Raw genomic sequence first — 23,140 nt, forward strand, 5'->3', positions numbered from 1 at the left:
ATACTAAATCAACGACCCTTTGTTCATGTGGTAATTTACTTACATGGACTTCCTGCCACTGAACTCAGGCATACAAGGGTACGTATGCATATGCTTTATGTTTGCACCTGCTATCATGCGTGCAATAATATCATCAATTGTAATCATTGCATCAATGATATATTACCATTTCCTTCTAAATATGATAATCCTGTATTGACTGAATACAAATCTTCTGGAGGTAGCCCCGTCGGAATGACAAACTATGATTAATTTATTGTCATTAAGTTGGATATAATAGCATCGATATGGCTGCACCCCATGCACATTTAATTAAACCTAAAGCGATTGCTTATCCAAGATAATCGAAATTGCATATGAGCAAATTGTGTTAATGATACAACAGCGATTACACTTAAGACGATATTTTATGACATATCTAAAACTTCTTCGTTTCTTCTTCTTCAAGGATCACTTTCAAGCAAATCGGAAGAATTAAATTCAAGTGTACATTCTCTAACGACACATTCTACTTCAGTAGTATTAAAGTATATGCCAAGACCCCGCCTAAATTTTTGGCTTCACCAATAGTAGCAAATTCAAGTAAGGCGTCCAATAATGAAACAACAGCAAGAGGGCGATGTATTCTCGAAGGCCAGTCTCAACGTCCTTTCTTCACATAGGTTTGAAGGATAACTACTTTATCAGTTGAAACCCAGCTGTGCCTCCGCTGCGTCCTCGAAAGGGGGCTATCAGAAACGAACCTGCAAAGGACTCATCTTAAATAGTTTTTATCAGAAAGTCTCACTCGGAATTATCTGGTCCTCTGAGAACATATGTTTCAGGACAATTTTTGTAGAATCTCCTGTTGGTACGGCATTTTTAGGTTCGTCTCTTATGATGAGTGCGGGGTTATATTTACACCCATATCGCGGCAATGTTCCTTGGAGCCTCAACGCGTCGAGCCCGCACTTATCATAGATTAGCACCGCTGAGTTACCTACGCCGGGGTTCTGATTGTAGTCACTAAATAAAACAGTGTCAGAAGAAGACCATGAGGTTGTTTCTACATTGCAGGTTCTCACGTCAAATATTGTTAGGTTCACGAATCTGGTCAGCCTTTTCAGTAGCGCTCCTGATTGACAATTAAGGGGGTCAGCCCGTGTGTCAGGCTGGAGAAATCGACTTTTTTTGCATGAATCTATATATAGTGGAGAATATGTGGGCAAAGGGATTTTCCGATATTCCGAGTCGTTCAGAAATTACAGTGTTAAACGGGTGAGGAGTTTGCAGCCGCGGCTAGAGTACTCTATGAGAAAGAGCATCGAATCTTTTTTTACCTGAGCCTTATAAATTGGAACACAGGTATAAATATAAAAGGATGGAAAACCAGTCAATTGTCAAAACTTATTTTCTGTTTGGAATAAAAAGGATAATCCAGTCTAGAGTGAGCACTGAGAGATTTGCAAGCTATACTCAGTTATATTTTGGTGTAAGTATTGTGCTGTTTGTGTGTTCAGTGATTTGGAATGGATCATATGAAGCGAGATCGCTTTAACGGTCAACGTTATCATCATCATCAACGGCGCAACAACCGGTATCCGGTCTAGGCCTGCCTTAATAACTAACTCCAGACATCCCGGTTTTGCGCCGAGGTCCACCAATTCGATATCCCTAAAAGCTGTCTGGCGTGCTGACCTACGCCATCGCTCCATCTTAGGCAGGGTCTGCCTCGTCTTCTTTTTCTACTATAGATATTGCCCTTATAGACTTTCCGGGCTGGATCATCCTCATCCATACGGATTAAGTGACCCGCCCACCGTAACCTATTGAGCCGGATTTTATCCACAACCGGACGGTCATGGTATCGCTCATAGATTTCGTCATTGTGTAGGCTACGGAATCGTCCATCCTCAGGTAGGGGGCCAAAAATTCTTCGGAGGATTCTTCTCTCGAACGCGGCCAAGAGTTCGCAATTTTTCTTGCTAAGAACCCAAGTTTCCGAGGAATACATGAGACTGGCAAGATCATAGTCTTGTACAGTAAGAGCTTTGACGTTTCGAGCGGAACAGTCTTTGTAAGCTGAAATAGGCTCTGTTGGCTAACAACAACCGTGCGCGGATTTCATCATCGTAGTTGTTATCGGTTGTGATTTTCGACCCCAAATAGGAGAAATTGTCAAAGGTCTGAAAGTTGTATTCTCCTATCCTTATTCTTCTTCGTGTTTGACCAGTGCGGTTGGATGTTGTTGGTTGATTCGTATTCGGTGCTGACGTTGCCACCATATATTTTGTCTTGCCTTCATTGATGTGCAGCCCAAGATCTCGCGCCGCCTGCTCGATTTGAATGAAGGCAGTTTGTACGTCTTGGGTGGTTCTTCCCATGATGTCGATATCGTCAGCATAGGCCAGTAGTTGGGTGGACTTGAAGAGGATCGTACCTCTTGCATTTACCTCGGCATCACGGATCACTTTCTCGGGAGCCAGGTTAAAGAGGACGCATGTTAGCGCATCCCCTTGTCGTAGACCGTTGTTGATGTCGAATGGTCTTGAGAGTGATCCTGCTGCTTTTATCTGGCCTCGCACATTGGTCAGGGTCAGCCTAGTCAGTCTTATTAATTTCGTCGGGATACCGAATTCTCTCATGACCGTGTACAGTTTTACCCTGGCTATGCAATCATAGGCGGCTTTAAAGTCGATGAACAGATGGTGCAACTGATGTCCATATTCCAACAGTTTTTTTATCGCTTGTCGCAGAGAGAAAATCTGATCTGTTGCTGATTTGCCTGGAGTGAAGCCTCTTTGGTATGGGCCAATGATGTTCTGGACGTATGGGGCTATCCGGCCTAGCAAGATAGTGGAGAATATCTTATAGATGGTACTCAGCAACGTGATAACTCTATAATTGCTGCACTGTGTGATATCTCCCTTTTTATGTATGTGACAGATAATACCTCGTTGCTAATCGTCAGGCATTGACTCGCTGTCCCATACCTTGAGCACAAGTTGATGAACCACTCGGTGTAGCTGGTCGCCTCCATATTTAACCAATTCGGCTGTAATTCCGTCGGCTCCTGGCGACTTATGATTTTTTAGCCGGTCAATTGCACGGACTGTTTCTCCTAAACTTGGTGGTGGCAGTATTTGTGGACCGCTTTCCGTGCAAACCAGATACTTCCAACAACCATTTCATGTGACCCTGCTAATTGAATAATCCGCAGTCCGTTATCATTTGTTTTTTCGTGTAAGCTATGGGAGCGAACGTATCGCCTGAATACGGGCTCCTCCCCTACTTGGCTGTTAGAATCCCCAAGTATGATTTTGATATCATAGCTGGGACAGGCTTCGAGGGCTCGCGCTAAAAAACGAGTATTTCATGGGAATCGATACTTATCAGAAAAGAAAAAGGACTTCGCATCAACATCAGCAAAGAAACTTTTAGTAAGCATGAATATGGATGTTCCAATTGCGACAAGTTTTGTATATTGTATATTGGATTTTGACTGGAGTTTTCTCCGGTATTTCTGCAAATTTCTGCAAATAATAATACGTAGTAGTAAAAAAGGAATGCGTAGGACATGTCGAGAAAAGAATAGGAACGCGGCTTAGAAACGCAAAGAAGAATCACAAAGGCATTGGTGGAAAAGGGGCTGGAAAACTTATCAACGACCTCACTACATTTTTGGACTAGCTATTCGTCGACACGCAAATTCGATAGAAGGAATGAAGTAAGAAATTTGGGCAACTTTCTTCCGTAAATGTTCTACAGACAAAAATCCTCAGCATCAAAATTGTCCAGCAGGCGAGGACAGTTGGTGCAAATGGCGCAAAGCGGAAGCTAAAGGAGAACTGGATACTTTCCACCACGAGAAGGCACCTTTGACTGAAGAACTTCAAACAGTCATCCCTTGAACAGATGTTTAGGAGCAGAGACCCAGAATAACAATGAGTCGTTAAATGCACTGATCTGGACTCTCGCTCCTAAACACCCTCATTCTGGGGCCAAGGTCGTAGACTTGTAATTATTTTCACTGAAGGATTCAATTGCATTCTCAGAATCCTAGTGACAATGGGATGTCAAGTTGGTCACATATGTCAGGTTTATGTCGACCGCCGTAATGAAGCGCGACTTTGGCGGTCCGAAAGACGATCGACTGACCTCGCTAAAAGAGCCAGAATTGAAAACAGAGCAACAATCGACCTTACAAGACTTTTTTGAAGAAACGAAGGGTGCTCTCTATGGACCAGGTATAGCAGATTAATGGTGAGTTAAAATTTTACTGTTGATAATCACATTGAAATTTTCAAATGCGGTTTTCTCGAAAATGCATCTTGAAAATCGGCTGCCACCATAGCTCAAAATCTATCCAACCAAATTCTTTGAAATTTTCACGACTTCTTTGATACATATTTCTACGATCCGCAAACTAGAACAATTGCAATCGGACGGGTCGTTTTTTTTTATTCATAAAACCAGCCGTAAAAAAATACCAAAATCCAAAAAATTAAGTTTAAAAGCCCACCAAAAATTTACCTTTTAATATTTTCTAATTATCCTAGTTTGCGGACCGTGGAATATTGTCCACATTAAAATGCCGTTTAGATTTTTTTCCTCTGATGAACACAGCGCCCTCCAGTGTGGCAGCAGAAAAACACCCTTTTTTTGGAGATGGGTGCATACATTGACACGTATTCCAAAAACTAGCTACGATATCAAGCGGAAAAATTTATCCCATATACTAGAGATGTCAATAAATATATGGTGAAAAAATCACGTTTCTATCTTTATCCAGTCTTCCAAAATAATTTTTCAAAAAGAAAAAAAACGGCCCTCACACGGGATCACCCCCTTAAGTTGGATATAATAGCAGTGATATGGCTGCACGCCATACACATTTAATTAAACCTAAAGCGATTGCTTATCCAAGATAATCGAAAATGCATGTGGGCAAATTGTGTTAATGATACAACAGTGATTACACTTAAGACGATATTTTATGACATATCTAAAAGTTCATCATTTCTCCTTCTTCAAGGATGATTTTCAAGAAAATCGGACGAAAATTACATTAAAGCGTACATTTTCCAACGAAAGGATACTCTTGCACTTGGTTCTATTTCAGTAGTATTAAAGTATATGCCAAGACCCCGCCTAAATTTTTAGCTTCACCGCTAGTACCAAGATTAAGTACAGCGACTAATAAAGAAACAATAACAAGGGGGACGATGTGTCCTCCAAGGCTGGTCTCAACGTCCTTTCTTTACGTAGGTTTAAAGGACAACTACTTTATCAGTTGAAACCCAGCTGTGCCTTCGCTGCGTCCTCGAGAGTGAGTAGATCCAAGCATGCAAAGGACTCATCTAAAATATGTAGTTCTTATCAAAAAGCCTCACTCGGGATTATCTGGTACTATGGGAACCGGGGTGGTCCTCTAAGAACATATGTTTCAAGAGAATTCTTGTAGGATCTCCTGTTGGCACGGTTTTTTAAGGTTGGTCTCTTATGATGAGTGGGGCGGTTATATTTACACCCATATCGCAGCAGAGTGCTATCAACGTAACTTAGTACCGCCGAGTTACGGCGGGGTTCTGACTATGATTTCCAAATCAGACTGTGTTGGAGGAGAGCAGTATTTACTCACCCTCAGAACCTTTATGTGTTCAAACATGGTGAGGTCCACGAACTTGGTCAGTTTTCTCGATTGCAATCCTGATTGAATCCATATCAAACCATCAAACCATTGTTGCTTCGATAGGTCTTTGGGTCATTTCCTGTCGGGTTAAATGTCTAGGCTCATCATTGCTAGCAAGTTCTGATTAGCGGAAATTATATGACCATGCCATCGAAGTCGCCTCTTTCCTAACTCCATGTCGCAAATGTCCTCCTATTGAACGTAAACATACTGTCTTATTCCAGTGATCCAGCACAACAGTCTCACCTCCATTACCGTGAGGCAATGGCAGGCGGTCAGTCTACGATGCCATTCAGAACAACAAGGATAAAATCACTGTGATAGATTATATGGTGCAATTCACTACAGACTGATAACACCGAACCCGCAAGTCGTTGTCACTGACAGGGATTTACTGAGACGTTCCCATGGAACACTGAAGGTTTTCACTGAACAAGGGCTGTAGATTGGATTCAGCCACACAAATGTGTTTTTCAAAAGACAGATAACCAAACCCACAGAAGAGGAACCGTCTGTTTTAAAGCTACACGTTAGTTATTGGGTGCTACTTGAAGCTTTTATCAAATAACATACTCTCTATCTTAGATACTATGCCACTCTCCTTCTCCATAATATAGCTGCTAATAAATAAACTAATTTGGCTGTTGGCTTCGGGTTTGAAATTAGATAGAAGGATTGTACTCTTTCCCGTCTAAAGTAACATCTTATCCACAGCTGAGCCTAGATCCTACAGATGATACCCTCAGGCTATTGATAGTTATCAATATGGAAATCTCTGAATGATACTGCAAGGTACTCACTGCAAGGTGTACGCGAATCATTTTTTTAAACTTTTATAGATCGTGGACTGAATAGTTGGAGAAGAAAGGGAAAATACCTTCAATGCAAGTGCTCAAAACAGTTCTTTGGATTGTCATATTAGGTTTAAGATCTCCGATATCCTCCGAATTTAGTGAGTGGTGGAAAATTCGCGTTTCCTGCCCATTTTTTTACAAAGAATGGGACATCCACCTTTACACATTTAAGGAACAACAACTGATAAGCCTGCAACCGAACAGAGAGATAGAAACAAACAACCACGACGCAATGAGGCTTGAAACTCGGGACACAAGTTTGAACGGCTCTAGCATGACCATAACCACAAAGTTCAAACGTATTCAGTCCTTTTCTAAATATTATGCTCGAATATGTCAAAATGATTTACGGATTTTCCTTGACATGGCGAAGGATTTGGACAAATTTATGAATACCAGTAATAACTTACGTGAATAACCAGCAAAAACCAATTTTAGTTAGTTTATCTAAAGTTTATTCAAGACAAATGCGTCTAAGCTGTCATTATCATCATCATAATCAGCGGCGCAACAACCGGTATCCGGTCTAGGCCTGCCTCAATAAGGAACTCCAGACATCCCGGTTTTGCGCCGGGCTCCACCAATTCCAAACCAAAAAGTGGCGAAAGTGTATAATTAACAAGAGGTAGCAGAATCTGCTACTTGGACCAAAATGCAGCTTTCCAGAAATGCTAGTGAACATGTGAATGTACAAAATGTGTGGTGCTCTGAGGTGGCGGTGAGGAAGGCGGAGCAACAACCCAGTTGGCAAAACCAAAACCTCCATGTGGTGGCACCGGGAAACGCTGTATTCACTATGGTTTGCTGGTTGTGATGCCATAGGCGAATGCTTCGAAAGCTTAATTAGGACGATCAGACCGGAGTCTGCACGAGACTCATCTGAAGTGATAGCCCCTGAATTTACAATACTTACGAGAATTCCTGCCTCCGCACCCCTAGTGGGAATTTCATGAAGGCTACGGTTACATTTAAGGAAACACAGACCTTTGGGCTTCAAACGTGGTGTTCCATTTCAACACGGGTGTCGTACTCCAAAGTTCGGTAGAAATTTAGATGGGTCTTGCATAAACCAGTATAAACAAACCTAGCCTTGTACTCAGTGTAGACTGGTTTCGCTGTGCTTGTCTCAGCGGGGCCCTGATTGTGGTCACAGAATCAGTCCGTGTCCCGCGTGGGCTTAAGTCTACGGGACAGGTACTCATGTTAAATTACCAGGGCGTAACTGAACAAAATGTGTATGCCAGTTTACAATAAGAACTGTTTTGGATACTTTGAACCCTGACTCATCGTTATGTAAAATTTGAAGAGAATTAATTGAAAAAACTGTAAATGATAGTAGATACCAATTAGCGTAGCAATTAGTAGCAGCGTATAGTCGTTCAAGATGTAGGAGTGATAGGACATTATTTTCATTGTGTTCACTTTTCGTAAATTTAGTAAAGTAAGACCGCCATACACGATCCGGTTTGAAAGAAGATGAATGAAGGCTGTCTATAGCTGGTATGGCCGTGACGTCTAGGAGAGGTAAACTTCACTTGAATTTTTGCTGTTAAGCTGGAAGCTTGAGATCGACATCTCACTGAAAAGAATCTCTACTAACTTTACCCCTCCGACCTTTTACTTTTGTCAACGGATTATGACTCGAATCTAGAATGTGCTAATTCTCTTCCACAAAAATGTTTTAGTTCTTCAGAATGCCTACTTGCTTCAATGTTACGAGGGATTACAGGTAAAGCTCTCTGATATTAAGCGAGATAAGACAGTAGAACTGTAGGAAGCCCTATGGTTGCAGCAGGTGTTAAAGAACTGATCTTTGTCGTTTAGTTTCTGAAAAGTTGCTACTTGTGCTTATCAAGCGGTTACGATTATCTAGAATGATGAGCAACTGAAAAGATGAAAGGAGCACTTCAAAATGATCCCAAATCCTATAAAATTTAGATAAATTCCATTCCTTCGGATGATATGGAACCTACCGAAACATTTGGATATGATCAGCTTCTTCGAAGAGAAAAGAAACTGTCTTTGCAATTAATGCGTTCAAATGCAGTAAATTTGGGTATCTGGTCTTCTGTTTGCCCTTCCCCAGCAGTCTCGACAGAACTTCCGTTTATCTTTAAATCCTGGAAATCATTCCCAGTGGGAGGACAGAAGGGGATGATTGTTGAGATATCAGAGAAGGGAATCCCTCCTCCTCTAAACAATTTTCATCCGTACTTCATTTCCATTTTGACAACCCCGCAGCAACGAACAGCACAAGAAGATAAATGCAAGCATCCGTGGCGAACAGCGACGTGTATCCGGGATAACAATATCGAGAAACTGGCATTCAGTGCCAGAAAGCTGCATATAAAGTGCAGGATCGTCCCTTTCTTCTCCAAGCCGAGACCGTCACAACCTTTGGCTTCGTATAGTCGAGTTTCAGCAATACTCAACATCAACTGGCTTCAGATGTCTTTGTTGTTCAATGTTGACAATACTGCCTGACTGTCGGAACAGATTCAATGGTGCAACGTCTTAATTTTTATTGCAAACATTTTTCTGCTGCCAATGAAGTGGCATATATCGCCGTCTGGACTAGAGTCGCCATTTTTCAGAAAGGTTGGGCCAGTTTTATAATCAAATTTTCCGAGAACATCCCTGCGCTCGATCCGTCTTGCATGACTGACCCGTCGCTGAAGATTATTAAGTCTGTAACCACAAAAGGCTCGTGGTCATTTATCGACGATCCTTCACTTTTGGTGATCACGATGGAGTATGTCTTATAAAAAACGAATCTAGAAGCCATATGACCGGCGGACATCAGAGCCACCTGAATGAATTTGGCTAGATTAAAGACAACTTCGAGTGCCACAGTCGGCGTCGTACTCATTGCTTTAGTGATACTTAGGCAACCGAGCTTCGTGAGCAACTTCCTGCTGTTAGGAAAGTTCAGCCTCGACCACCAGACGATGCAAGCTTACATCAAAATTGATTCTATTATCGATGTATACATCCAATGAGTCAGTCCCCTTTGGTGAAAGTCCCCAGGGTTTACCTACTCTTCTGCAGCACCAGAGCAACATGCAGAATTTCTGGTAGTGTTCCTCGATATCGTGTTTCCACGTTACCATCGAGGGGCAATGTACTCCTTAACAGCCAAATGTTTGTTTCGGGTAAATTTCCGCCCCTGGTAAGTTGGGTAGCGTATAACTGCCCCACCTGACGTTCCTAGTTGACATAACTAGTCCACTCCTAGCGTTCACCGTGATTCCATTACGGTTGCACCAACTATGGTTCCATTCAAGCGGTTACATACTGTACTCGCAAACTTGCTGATAATTATTACGGTTCGATAGTCTGCAAATGCTTACGCGAAGACCTTTGTGTCCTCCAGGAGTCATAGGTTTGCATTAATAGGACCCATAACAGTAGAGAGAGAACCCCTCCCTGCGGACAACCCCAAAGAAATTTGCCTCAATAGACTTCTATGAATCTTTCTCCATCATGTGAATGATCTAACTGATTAACAGCGGATCGATTCCGTGCTGCCTTGCTGCGCTACAATTCGTTGCGAATGAGGCATAATTAAAGGCACGTTCCATGTCCATGCTTGCGTTTAAGGCATATTTTTTATCGGACATCGCCTTTTCTCTTTGTACCGCGAGCTCATGTAGTGCTATTTTTACGAATTTACCATTTGGGTGGGCTTGTTGCCTAGAGTGAAGTGGCCATCTAGGGATGTAAGCATCCCTTATGAACCAATCTATTAGTCTTTCCAGTCCTTTTAACAGAAAGGGAGTCAAACTGATCGGTCAGAAACTTTTTGCATCTGTGAAGGTGAGTTTGCCTGTTTTGGGAATAAATATCACCTTCTCATCATGCCAGCTAATTGGAATATAAGCGTGTGTTAGACAAGAACGGGATGTTGATCCAAGGTATCCAATTCCTATATTACTAGAACAGGAATAATGCCATCCAGACCCGCGCTATATGGAACGAGTTAAATGTTCAAGGGATACTACTTTGCATGCCAAAGTCCAATCTTTCAGTTGTGAGCTGTATGCACCTGTCGGAGATGAAATTTTGGATGCTGCCTAAAAAGTGCACTTCAAGCAAATGTTTGGCCGTCTTGTTCATCGCTTTCTGTGCAACTCCCGCTCTGTGAACGTAAATAACCCCCCACTGGTTACAGTCTTTGGCAAGGATGCGCTTCAGCTTTAAGGAGAGAGAGACATCAAGAGAGTTGGTCTCTCCGCATTTTATCTAAAATAAAAATATAAAAAATAAACCAGCAGCACGGAGTTGGATAAAAACCCCTTTAAGCAAAGTCATTGAGATCATGTCTCCGCCGCCAAACTTGAAAAATTTTTCCTCTCTTGCTCAAACTTCAAGGTAAATTGCAGAAAATCCTCCCCAAAAAGTGCGGTATAATGCTGAACTCAAACTAATTTTTAGAGCCAAACGAGCAGCCTACAATGCATTTAACGAGTGATCTGTTACCCCCGCTTATATAGGTTTTGCTCTACCACATGACAACTATGTGAAGGAGTTGCAAGGATGCTATGGATAGATTCCTAAAATTTCTTGTGCAAAAATTGTAGTGCCCAAAATGCTTGAGCATCCTTTTTGATCCTTTCAAGAATGGGACACCAATGGAGACGGTTGAGGTAACTAAAACATCCAAGAATATCTTACACCAATGCCTAGATAAAAGTATAGTTTCCTCTCACAATTGCGGAATTCAATGCTGCCCTACAAAAACATGAACCTCAGTCAATACCTGGATAGCATCAATCACTGACCAAATCTTCAGGTAATGGAATTCCTACACCAAACCTGAATGCGGGTTAAACCACCCAATGAATTGACAGAAATAAGTTATTTCCATCTTGAAAACAAGGAAAGACCCAAAAGACCTAAGGGACTTCCGATTGGCTACCCTCGTCAATGTGTATGCTAAAATCTTAACCGGCATGACTAACACCAAACTGGCAGTTTTTGTTGAGAACTCAAAATCAGAAGCTCCTCTTCATGTCTCGAATGCTAATAAACAAATATTCTTCGAAAGGACTGACAATCTTATTTAGCTTAGACCCAATATAAAATCAGACCACTGGTCTGGTTGGTATCCTCACCAAAATCTATGATTATGCATAGGTTTAGCCGCTGTCGAGTTAATTGGCTATAGCAGACGGGCAAACTAAGATTAAGTCAGTTTTAATAAGACTTTGTGTTATAAAAAAAACCTTAAAATAGATAAATGTCGTTGGTAACCTACAGAACTATCTCTTGACGAAATGGATTTTTTGAAAAAAAAATTGCTGGAGGCATGTCTTTCAGAAAATTGTCAAATCTTCACTTGATGCTTGGCACAATTATTGATTACAACCAAAGCACATACTACTTTGAAATAGCTGGAAACCCCCAAAGGTCTGTGATAGCTTATGTTTGGCTTGGGTTTTTATTTTATGGAAGAAGTGAATGCTTCTTTAAAACAAAGACGCCAGCCACACCGGAGGGCTATTTGTGCAGCCAATAACTCACGCTATAACTTCCTCAATTGTTGTAAGGTTTGTGACCTACGGCAGTCCATCTGATTTTTATCTAAATTTCGTTGCCCGATATAGTGGAAAATAGGTTCATTGCTCATTTTCACAATTGTAAGCATTAGCGAATTAACGCACGGAGAGGAAGTTTCCCCTCTACTTCGGAGAAATACCCAGCAGTTCCACTTTTGAGGTTTTCCCAAAAATGTAAACTACCTTTTGCAAATGTTCTAAGGTGCCAGCAAGGAAGACGGGCCGCAATCCAGTCGACCAAACCAAAACCAAGTGGCTGAGGGAAGGCTCCACGTAGGAAGGCTGCAATCACACTAAGCGAATGCCCGAAGGTCTATACAGGTGATTAGACCCAAGCGTGAGTCATCTGAAGCGTCTTCGGTCACGCAACCTTACCAGATGTATACTGGTACCATGGGAACCGGGACGGCGCTCTGAATTACATAAATCAGAAGAAATATTGGTTCGTGTACTTTGAGCTCGATTGTAAGGGTTGGCCCCCTTGTGGAAGTTTCATGGGAATTGTGGTTAGGTTGAAGCGACAGGAAACCTTCGGGCCTCAAACCTGGAATTGTGGTTTAACACAGGTGCCGTACTCCAAAGTAAGACAGAGCGGTCTTGCGTCCACCAGTATGAATAAACTTAACAATGCACTCTCTATAGACTGGTGCTGTTGTGCTTAACTCAACAGGGCTCTGATAGTGGTCACAAAATCAATCCGTCTCTTACGAAGACCATGGCATTAGGGATCTCTTCAAGGGCTTAAGAATGGGCCCAGCTTTTAGCTCAAAATTCGACATTGTATTTTCACTTCATGTCCTTAAGCAAGAACTTTCTGTGCTTGACAGGTACTCACGGTTATACCACGAGGAGGTGACTACTTTTTTGCAAAGCATCTCTGTATGTCACTCTCCTGATATTCCACTGAAATAAAAGCATCATAAAGGAAACAATGCTGCCGATGTGCATACCAGTATATATTATTAGCGCATGCAGTTAGTCTTCATTCCTTCCGCTGAGTTGATGATAATGTAGAGTACTTAGATTCTGCACCCAATCATGCTTAGCGGAATTAAAATACAATGAAACTGAAGGACAAAAAAGTTTCCAACTTAGAAGTAATTTGGGTCTACAGCTACTGGTTAAGCTGTAGGTTTGGCTTTAGACCTAGCTTACAAACTACGATATGGAACTCCACTATAGTATTGCCTATCCGATGAAATCCTTTCTGAAAACCCAGAGAAGAAGTCCTCCTTAAGCAACCTGAAGAGCTTATATTGAAGGAAATATGTAACAACTGGTTCCCGAAACACAGTACACATCTACATCCATCCTAAAATTCATCCAATTGTTCTCTTTGTTCTAAAAACGATTACGTAAGTTAGTCAAGGGTGCTCTCATATTGCTTTCATGAGAAGCCGATTTCCACATGGAACGAAGTGCAGTGAACATGTAAAACAAGTCCTCAGCAAAAATTTGTAATAAGGGTTGGTGGCTAATACCACTACCACCGTTTACCTTCACTAAGCCAACTATTTACTATGTTACATAATTTTTTCTGTGTCGTCTTGCCATTCAGCAGTATCAAGCGTAGATCCTCGTACAAAAGAACTTAAAGTGTAATATGTCCTTGAATTTTCTTCTTATTCTTTAGTCTTTGTCCCTATCAGAAGGTGGGATAATATGACCTTGAACCATTTGTAGTCTAAGCGTCCAGCTTTCATTAGGGATCTCTTCAAGGGCTTAAAAATGCGCCCAGCTTTTAGCTCAAAATTCGACATTGTATTTTCACTTCATGTCCTTAAGCAAGAACTTTCTGTGCTCTCAACTTCAGAGGTAATTAGATACATCATTCATAGATTGAAACGATAATCTACGATAAATAACACGTCCTGAGGCACTATCGATCTATTATCAGTTTTAGTAAAATAGTCAATATGTATCAGATATCAGACCAAAGACCACAGTCATCGTATTGACGTCGAATAAATAATTGTGCTTTGCCTGCTAACTAAATTCTTGGAATTTGATGGTATTTTGGAATGAGATTAGATAATTTACCTAAGATTAGAAATATTATTGCTGCTACTTTGGGGGAATATCCTTCATGACCCAGTGGCCCTTTAGGGTATTATGAAAGATACCATTATGAAGCTAATCCACCTCAAAAGATTACTTAGCATTTTGTGCTTACCAACAGAGAACAAAGTGTAATCGAGGAAACAGTATCTGGGATTTCACGTGCATAATACTAATAGGGAGGCTATTTAACAACGGCTACCTTTATGTAACCAACACCTTGTTAGAAGCTCCATTACGAGTTCTGAGTTCTTTTCATAATTTCGTATAACAATTGTTGCTACTAGAACCACCACGAAGGCTTGCCCAGAAAAATGTATTCAAAAAACCTGCTGCCAAGGGATGGGAACTGCATGGCGTCATTGAAACCAGCCCCATTTGGCTAGGCATTCCTTACAGTCAAAATTGAAGGTCCTTAACTAGAGTGAAGCTATCACTTTCATTATGTCCACTTTTGAGAAAACTACATAGCTACTGCTAACTGTCGTCTAACTGCAGAATCGAATCAATGAACTTTGTCGATATTTTGGTGGTTTGGAAAATGGTATAAGAACAATGGAGCTATGTATCGAAATGGTGTGGCAAGTCCAGATTCAAAGCAACTCAATTCGAACCTTTAACTATCTTCTAGACCCTTATTTGGCCAAAAAGGAGGAGGAGGGCTCTTTGCCAAAAAATTCGATACTCGTGGGACTGCTCTTTCAAAAGTAGACGACTCGATGGCTTAACTTTTGAAAAGTTTCTAAATCTCCCAATAATAATCCAGTGAGATTAGTGTGGAATATCAGGAGCAATCTTTAGGTAGTAACGAAATTTGAAATTTTATCACGAAGGTCAAAGCCGTGGTTTCAATGAGTAATAGTGTTTCGGCCTCTGACAAGGACCCTCCTTTCTCGTTAAAATGCATGTAAATTCATCTGCATTCCGAAAGACAGACATAAAACTTTTTATTTAAACTGGTTTCACTTAAACTAGAATATGACACATATTTTACTACAATAAGTCCTTTAAAGTGAGGCAAGTGGGTGACACTATTTCCTGAAACTCATGCTCCCAGTAGTAAACAGTACCATATTTCCCAACAATTAGCAAGTAAGTCAGCAAAGAACAAATTGTTTCATTCCTTACAACGACTACGCTAACAGGAGCAAATGAGCACTGTTCACGTCCTACATATCCTGCTGAAATACAATAGGTATTTACACAAATTCCTCCTATTCAAACCGTTACAGTAACGCAATATCCATGACTATGTGCATAAATAACAAAGGATAATTGGACCCTTGCGTGACCTATCCCCCCCGAAGTATTCATTAGTTGACCTGACACTTTTGACAACTTGATTATGGAGGCCGCAGACCCCCACCACAAAAAACAGCATTAAATCAGGCCTTGAACCTTGCTTGCAATTTTTTAACCCATCTTCACGTTATTACGCTCCTGCCAGCAACAAATTAGGACAACTTGACAAATTCATCGATTTTTCCAAAGAGAGAATTTTTATTTAGATTAAGAATTTGCTCTAAAGAAATAAGAAGATTGAAGGTCCTGACGCTTCTAGAGATAAACACATACGATGGACTTATTGAGACATATGGTTGTGATTCCTCGTGTTTATAACCTTCACAGCCCCAAAACATTGCCATCCTCTCAATTCCGATATAGAAACGTTCACTCTTGCAGGTATCCTTACGCAATAAATTAAATAAAAAAGCTCCAGAGCCCAGCATCCCATATACAACTGAACCACATGATAGGGAAGTTAAAGGAAATTACATTGCTTCTCGCCAGAAACTGCTTTGTGACAGTTTTTTCCTCCTTACGTCATCGCGTAAACTACTGCCGCAAGGATTGTATTAAATTTTGAACGTTTACTTGATATCTACATGTATATGCATAAAACCACAAGCACATTTATGAAAGCTCTGCTGTCAGATGGCATCCTTTCTAGGGTTTGTGGAAAATTTCGTTTACGCCAAACTTATCCTTTTCTGATAGCACTACCGAACCACATAAAAGAACACTATTTGCCGTGGGCTAATCTTTGGAGGTAACTTTCAAGAAGCGATTTTCTGGATGATCTCGTCACATCAACTGACATTGGTTGCGCACATGTACACTATTCATCCTCTGACTTAATCACCTAATGCACTTGAATTACTTCCAAGGACTCACTGGTTTATCAATTGCCGTCAAAATTAACGGGCTTGAAGCCTTCACACAAAACCTCGGTTTCTACACTTTCATTGTATCCTCCGATTTCCGAGAAATATCTAACGATTTGACTCGCGATCCTTTTCCTGAATTCAAAGGATATACATTTTGTGGAATTTCCATTAGGAAATCTATCATCTCCAAAGCGCACCCGTAACCGAAAGGAATTCTACGATACCGAATGCACCATATTTGGCGGCCTTGTGCAAACTAAATATGACACTCATAATCGAGGTCCTGGGAATGAGCTCGTGTGGAAAGCTCAGGAATTTCGCAGCGTAGGCCTCAGAGGGTGAAAACTTTCGAACAGGTACCTATCATGACTGCGTGGTGAGTTTCCTATGCGAAACTTGTAGGGGTTGAAATATCATACTACGTCCTTGCTTGCCCTTTCAGCGCACATTCAGCGTAAGCATATTGCAAAATCCAAACGAAATTTCGAAACTTAACGAAGCCCGAATGAATCAGCTGACGTTGGGGGAGCATGCGTCCTAGGCAAGTGCTGACCTTTCCCTAGAGGGTTGAAGGAAATGTGGAGGCAGCCACTGAGCTTGAATGGAAAGCTTCGATTTTGTTTAAAATTTGCGTAGACCGAGTAAATCAGGTGTTAGCCTAGTCCACTAGGAGTGTAGGCGGTATGGTTGTACTTATAGCTGTATTGAATGGATTCAAGCTCAATCATGGTGTTGAGTAACTGGAGCCTGAACGGATGGAATTCTTTTGAAGGTACTGGATGGCTGCTGTACTAAATTGTATCTTCGGAGTTGTGTATGCATTTTTTCAGGCAGGGGTTGAAAAGGTTCTTTTTGCTGGGGGTTTTCACAAATGTTATGTTTATGCATCAGCTGAATAGTCTAACAGTTACAGAGGCAGTGGTAACATAGGTTTATATGGTGGTGATGTCACGACACGTTTTAGAGTGCAAATTCACATGAAATGCAAAACCTCGATTCTCCATAACTTAATATTTATAATAATACATTGATTTCGTTCATATTTTCCGAAATTGCGTGTTGTTTGCGCCAAATGTTACACTTCTTGGATGTCCTTAAATGAGGCTTTTGGCTAAATTCCGAATATAAAATACCTTAATATGCTATTATTAACTTTACTTCTGAAGATATCGTGGTGGGATGTTGGATAGGCTCTCAAGATGAGACCTGCTGCACTTTTCAGGGCACACATTTTCAGCCCTCACTCCCCTGCCTTTCCTCCAAAGTATTAATTGAACTCTTTCATTTTTAAAGTTTTGTGTAAAACAAGTGGAAATCTTACAAAGACACTGCCGCGCCAGGTTGCAGAAGCGTGTGGGATTCTCACCTATTAAAACCACTCCCATTTTCTCCTTCTTCCCTCCCCGTGGAACCGCTGCAAAGCAGTACTTCGCCGGGTGGAATGTTCTTTAAGGGACCAAGCCTTCCATTCTTCGCGTCCTCTTTGCGCGCTCCACATTTCCAAGTTCCTCCTGCGCCCTTCTGATCGTAGAGTTCACCATACACCAGTTTTCCTCCGGCTTCAGCATTTCCCTGACGATGTTCAGCGGGTTAGGTTAATTTTTAGGGAGTCGCCCAGGCTCCTCCTCTCTGAGTAAAATCGTGGACAATGAAACATAACATGCTCCGGTTCCTCATATGTGCAACGACATTCAGGACAAAAGGGAGAATCACCCAGCCTGAGTTGGTTCAGATACTTCCTGTAATCCCTATGACCTGACAGAAATTGCGTCAGATGGTAGTTAATCTCGCTGTATCGTCGCTGGATCCACTCCTCAATACGGGGAATCAAAGTGTGGGTCCAGTGACCCCTCTGCGAGTCATTTCACCGTTGAGGGGGTCACAAGCAGTCTGTGACTATGTTTTGAGCCTTCAATGATTGGCATCATCCGTCCTAATGATACGCTGATATTTGCCGCTGTACCTCAAAATTGATTTTAGCGTCAATCATAACCCCCAGGTATTTTATAACCGGTTTCTAATTGATGATATGGCCACCAGCCCGAATATCAACCGTATTCCTCTTCCTACCAAGACCGCCTCCGCCTTTTGTTCCGCCACATCAAGTTGCACCATCTCCAGCCAGACTTTTATGACGCTAATGGTTTCGTAGGCTGTCATACGGAAGGTCGCGGTTCAAATGTCACTGGTGGCAGTGGAATTTGCATCGTGATTTGACGTCGGATACCAGCCGACTCAGCTGTGAATGAGTACCTGAGTCAAATCAGGGTAATAATCTCGGGCGAGCGCAATGCTGACCACATTGCCTCCTAGTGTACCGTTACGGTCTTGAATGAAGTGCTCTAACACACTTCAAGGCCCTGATCCAATATGGATTGTTGCGCCAACGATTATTATTATTATTATTATTAATGGTTTCGTTAGCGTACACTTCAAGTTCTTCAGGTTCTTTCGCGACGACAAACACAGCTAGATCATCTGCGAAACCGATTTTTGGCACGGGAAGGACAAAGACTCCATTGTACATCACGTTCCACATGAGAGGACCCAACCCTGAGCCCTGTGGTACTCCTGTGGTGACGGTGTACTGCTCGGATCCCTCATCCGTATCGTTCCAAAGTGTCCTCTCCGGGAGGTAACTTTTGAGGAGCCTAGTCAAATAGCTAGGGGCACCCGTTTTAGCCAGTGATGATGGATATCCTGGGTACTTATTCGGGTTCGGGAGGAAAACTGGTTTTCGCCTCTTCCACCGGTCGAGGAAAACTCCTTCTACTATGCATGTTTCAAATACGCTGATAAAATAGTCGGGACTGCTCTTACTAGCGAATTTAAGAGCTCTATTGGGAACAGCATCCAGACCGGTGCTTTGTTATCACCAATTCTCCTGGAAAATTTGCGCAATTACCTCCTCAGTTACCGTAGGTATGTTGTAGACGTCCAATGCTTGCTTGTGTTGTTTGCGCTCACCTTTATCCGGGGGAAGAGCGCCATCACGACATCGAGCAGAAGATGCGGGCAGGTCAGTTGTAGTGTTCGCTCTCTCATCTTTTTCATAATCCCCCTTTACGCTGTTCCGCAGGGGCTTTGACCTGCGTCTGCGCAAAGTTCAAAACCTACCTCGAAGGTTCAAATATACAGGGTGCGGCAGCATAACTTCCTTTTTTCAAAACTCAATAAAAACTATTGTATGCATCGGAAAATATTTATTTATTTTTTATACTGTAGGCACATGTCTAAAGTTTTTATTTACATTATTTTGAAGATCAAATTTGTTAGGTGACGTCCCCCATTCTCCATACATTGCGTAAACCGATTTCTGGCGTTTGTCATGACTCTTGTTAGCATAGCAGGTGTTACGTTGGCAATTTCTTCTTGGATGTTGGTCTTCAAATCTTGTAGGCTTCTTGGACGGTTCACATAAACACGGGATTTCAAAAAACCCCATAGAAAAAAATCACAAGAGGACAGATCGGGAGAGCGTGCCGGCCATTCCAAATCGCCTCTAATTGAGATAAGGCGCTCTGGAAAGTGTTCCCTCAAAACAGCCATCGATGCTCTTGAAGTGTATGCTGTTGCACCGTCTTGTTGGAACCAAGTGTCCCCCAAATCCAAATTTTCTAGCCGTGGGAAAAAAAAATTCTGTAGCATGTTTACATACCGGTCCGAATTAACTGTCACTGTAGCCTCATTTTCCTCAGAAAACCAGGGACCAATAATTCCAGCTGAGGAAATTGCACACCGCACTGTGACTTTGGGTGAATGCAAAGGCTTTTGATGCAATTCTCGAGGGTTGGTGTCAGCCCAGTGGCGCATGTTTAGTTTGTTAACCGACCCACACAAATGAAAATGGGCTTCATCGCTAAAAAAACCAATAGCACCCTCGGGAACGACATCAAGAAGAAGCTCACACGCATCCATCCGAGAATTGAAGTCACGTTCTGAACTACTAACTAACAATTGATTTGCGGTCTAGGACGGGAGCCAACGGGGCTAAATTAAAGCGATTCCGACATGCACGCTGCGTTGCAATAACCGAACATCCGCTTGAAAAGTAAACCTCAACGGCAAAGGCACGCTCCTCACTATTCCAACGCATGATGGCGACTGAACCATGTCGGGACAAAACTTTACAGTATCCCCTCTTGAACGAGACCACTAGCGCTCCGCTATGACATCAACTAACTGAGTGGCGCGCATTTTAAAAAAGGAAGTTATGCTGCCGCACCCTGTACTTGCCGTTTCTCGTTGAAGTCTGTTCCTCCTCTAGAACGTTTGCAAATTCTCTTAACTCGAAAAAATGCATGGAATTCTTCATTCCACGAATAGTTTGGCCGCTTTTTTGCGAGGACTCGCCGCCTTGTCATAGCAGCGTCACATGCTGTCGTTATGAGTCCCATCATTTGTTCTACCTTTTCTGTAGCCACACTACCAAGATTATGGCCTCCCAATGGCATCTCTCCATCAATTCGTTACTTTTTGACTGGTTTGATTTCCACACGCTCAAATTGCCGCCTTGCCAGTTATATCTGCAGTCCAGGTACCGCTGTTATTATTGCGATAAGGCTCGCTGATTATGGCAGCTTCGATTCCGTTCTCATAGATAGTCTGCGAGAGGATGTCTTTCGCTGCCTCAACAATCTCATTTCTTTACTGTATTCAAGTTCCCACTAGATGGTGCCTAGGCTCCGAAATACCCTCCATTCCGATATCTGCTCAAATAAGGTTAATATTAGTATATCACTTTAATTTTTGGTAATTGTTTGCAAAGCCCCCCTTAGGTTCATCCTAGCACCACGTAGCAGTGTAGGCTATCTAAATAGCAAAGTTATAATAGGTCAAAATTGTCACCACTTTACAAATTCAAGACTTTGAATGTCAATATCACCCGAAAGTGAATATTCTGACATAACATATGCATATATTACGTGCTACGTACTAACAGGACAAATGCACACCCAAATGTCTTTAAAAAAGAAACACATATACAAATACCTGAAGCGTCCAGCTCCGGTTTCCCGACTTCCTAGTTTTTTCCTTTAATCCCAGCGCAAAGTAATGGCAATCCTTGTATAGAAAGGAACCACATATTCTCACAAAATTTGGTGATAATAGCTTCAGTCGTTTCCGAGTAAATCTGGTGTGACAGATAGACAGACGGGCAGAGAGACATTCAGGCGGCTGAGGCCAAGTATGTTTGTGGCCGTATCACTGATAAAGCTCTTCAGGAGGTTGTGAAGATCATTTGTTGATGCTTCACCTCTAGGACATCAGTTAGCTACTGTTATTGCGGTATCCATTTCCCCCTTGTAGGTGTTACAGAGTTGCTGTGTTGCGAATTGCTTCAGTATTCACTTTCACTTGAATGTCCGAAGGGGTTGTAGGCGGCGTTGTAAATCGAGCCCGGAGCACTATGTCAACGAGATAGTGATCCGAGTCTATATTGGCCTCCCTGTATGTCCAGACATTCACTATGGCGGCGTTCAATCAACACGTGGTTTCGTTTGGTTGAAAATGGTCCCGTCTTGATAACCCCGTGTATATTTGTGGACCGCTTTCCGTGCAAACCAGGTACTTCCAAAAACCATTTCGTGTGATATTGCTAACTGACGTATCGTCTGAATACAGGCTCCGTTTCTACTTGACTGTTAAAATCTCCAAGTATGATTTTGATATCATACTTAGGATAGCCTTTGAGGATCCGCTCAACTATCTCGTAGAAGGCTCCGACTCTGTCGTCTCCTCTTTAGAGGAGTGAAAGTTAATGAGGCTTATACTATATCATATATCAATTAGCCTCACAAGTGCAGACTTTACAGCCGAGCGCTTATGTTTTCAAAGCCGATAACAACAGGTTTCATTTTATGGCTGACTAGGAAATCTGCTACGAGCACTAGTTTACTGGATGGCCGCTATAATGTATGGTGTAGTGACTCTTCTCCAGGAAACCGGTCACCTTCCCACGCATCTCTTGTAGTGCTGTTACATCAGCTATATATTGGGACAGGGCATCGGCGAGTTGCTGAACAGCATTCGGTCTGTACAGGGAGCGCACGTTCCATGAGAAAATGCACAAATCGTTATTCCGTTGTCGTTGCTGAATTCGTCGTTGTGTTGTCAGTCCAGTCCGAGGCTCCTTCAGTGACTTTGTAACTTCGGTTTTCCGTGTAGGATTGCTAGCCCTACCCAACCCCCAAACAGGAGGACCAGTTGGTACAACTTGCCCGTTTTTTCTGGTGCGGGAGATTCGCCTTTATCCTTCTCCATCTGCAGTTTTTCATTAAGAAAGAACTCCGCGATCGCCACGTGAAGGTGGAGATGGAGTTCGGTAGTAGGGCTGTTGGTGTTAGTTCTGCAGGCGTTTCCCAGGAAGGAAGTCATCGGGCCATTTTTCTATGAGAACGCCGCCAACAGAAGACGACTATGGATGACGCCCCCTACAGAACCATGATTACTGATTTTTTTTTCTGAGTTGGATGAATTGGGACTGGAAAATAGTGGTTCCAACAGGATGGTGCAATGGCGCACACTGGTCGAGCTACAACCAACATCCTGAAGGAAGCATTTCCGGGAAGCGTAACCTCCCGTTTTGGTGATTTGCACTTTTTATGGGGTTTTTCGAAGTTGTGAATTTACGTCAGCAAGCCTAAGACTCTTGAAGCCCTTAAGGAGAATATTCGGTAGGAAAGCGAAAACCTGTTGGCCGATGTTCTGGCAAATGGTTCAAAATGCCATAAAGCGGGCTTGTATGGTCATCAACTCTGCCGGCGGCTACTTACCCAATATCATCTGCTTAACTTGATGGAATAAATTCTACGCGTCAGGCAGCGTCTG

At 42.2% G+C, this 23,140-nt stretch overlaps 1 protein-coding gene across 1 annotated transcript in view; it reads right to left on the reverse strand.

Moving 5' to 3' along the window:
• Positions 1-16,574, reverse strand: part of LOC119649260 — a 238,399-nt gene extending 221,825 nt beyond the window's left edge. The window contains exon 1 of the mRNA XM_038051346.1: positions 15,918-16,574. The gene's annotated coding sequence lies outside the window, so the exon portion shown is untranslated. The remainder of the gene's footprint in view (positions 1-15,917) is intronic.
• Between the last annotated feature and the right edge of the window lie 6,566 nt (positions 16,575-23,140).

Source organism: Hermetia illucens, chromosome 2 (assembly GCF_905115235.1).
Source record: "Hermetia illucens chromosome 2, iHerIll2.2.curated.20191125, whole genome shotgun sequence".
NCBI lineage: Eukaryota > Metazoa > Arthropoda > Insecta > Diptera > Stratiomyidae > Hermetia > Hermetia illucens.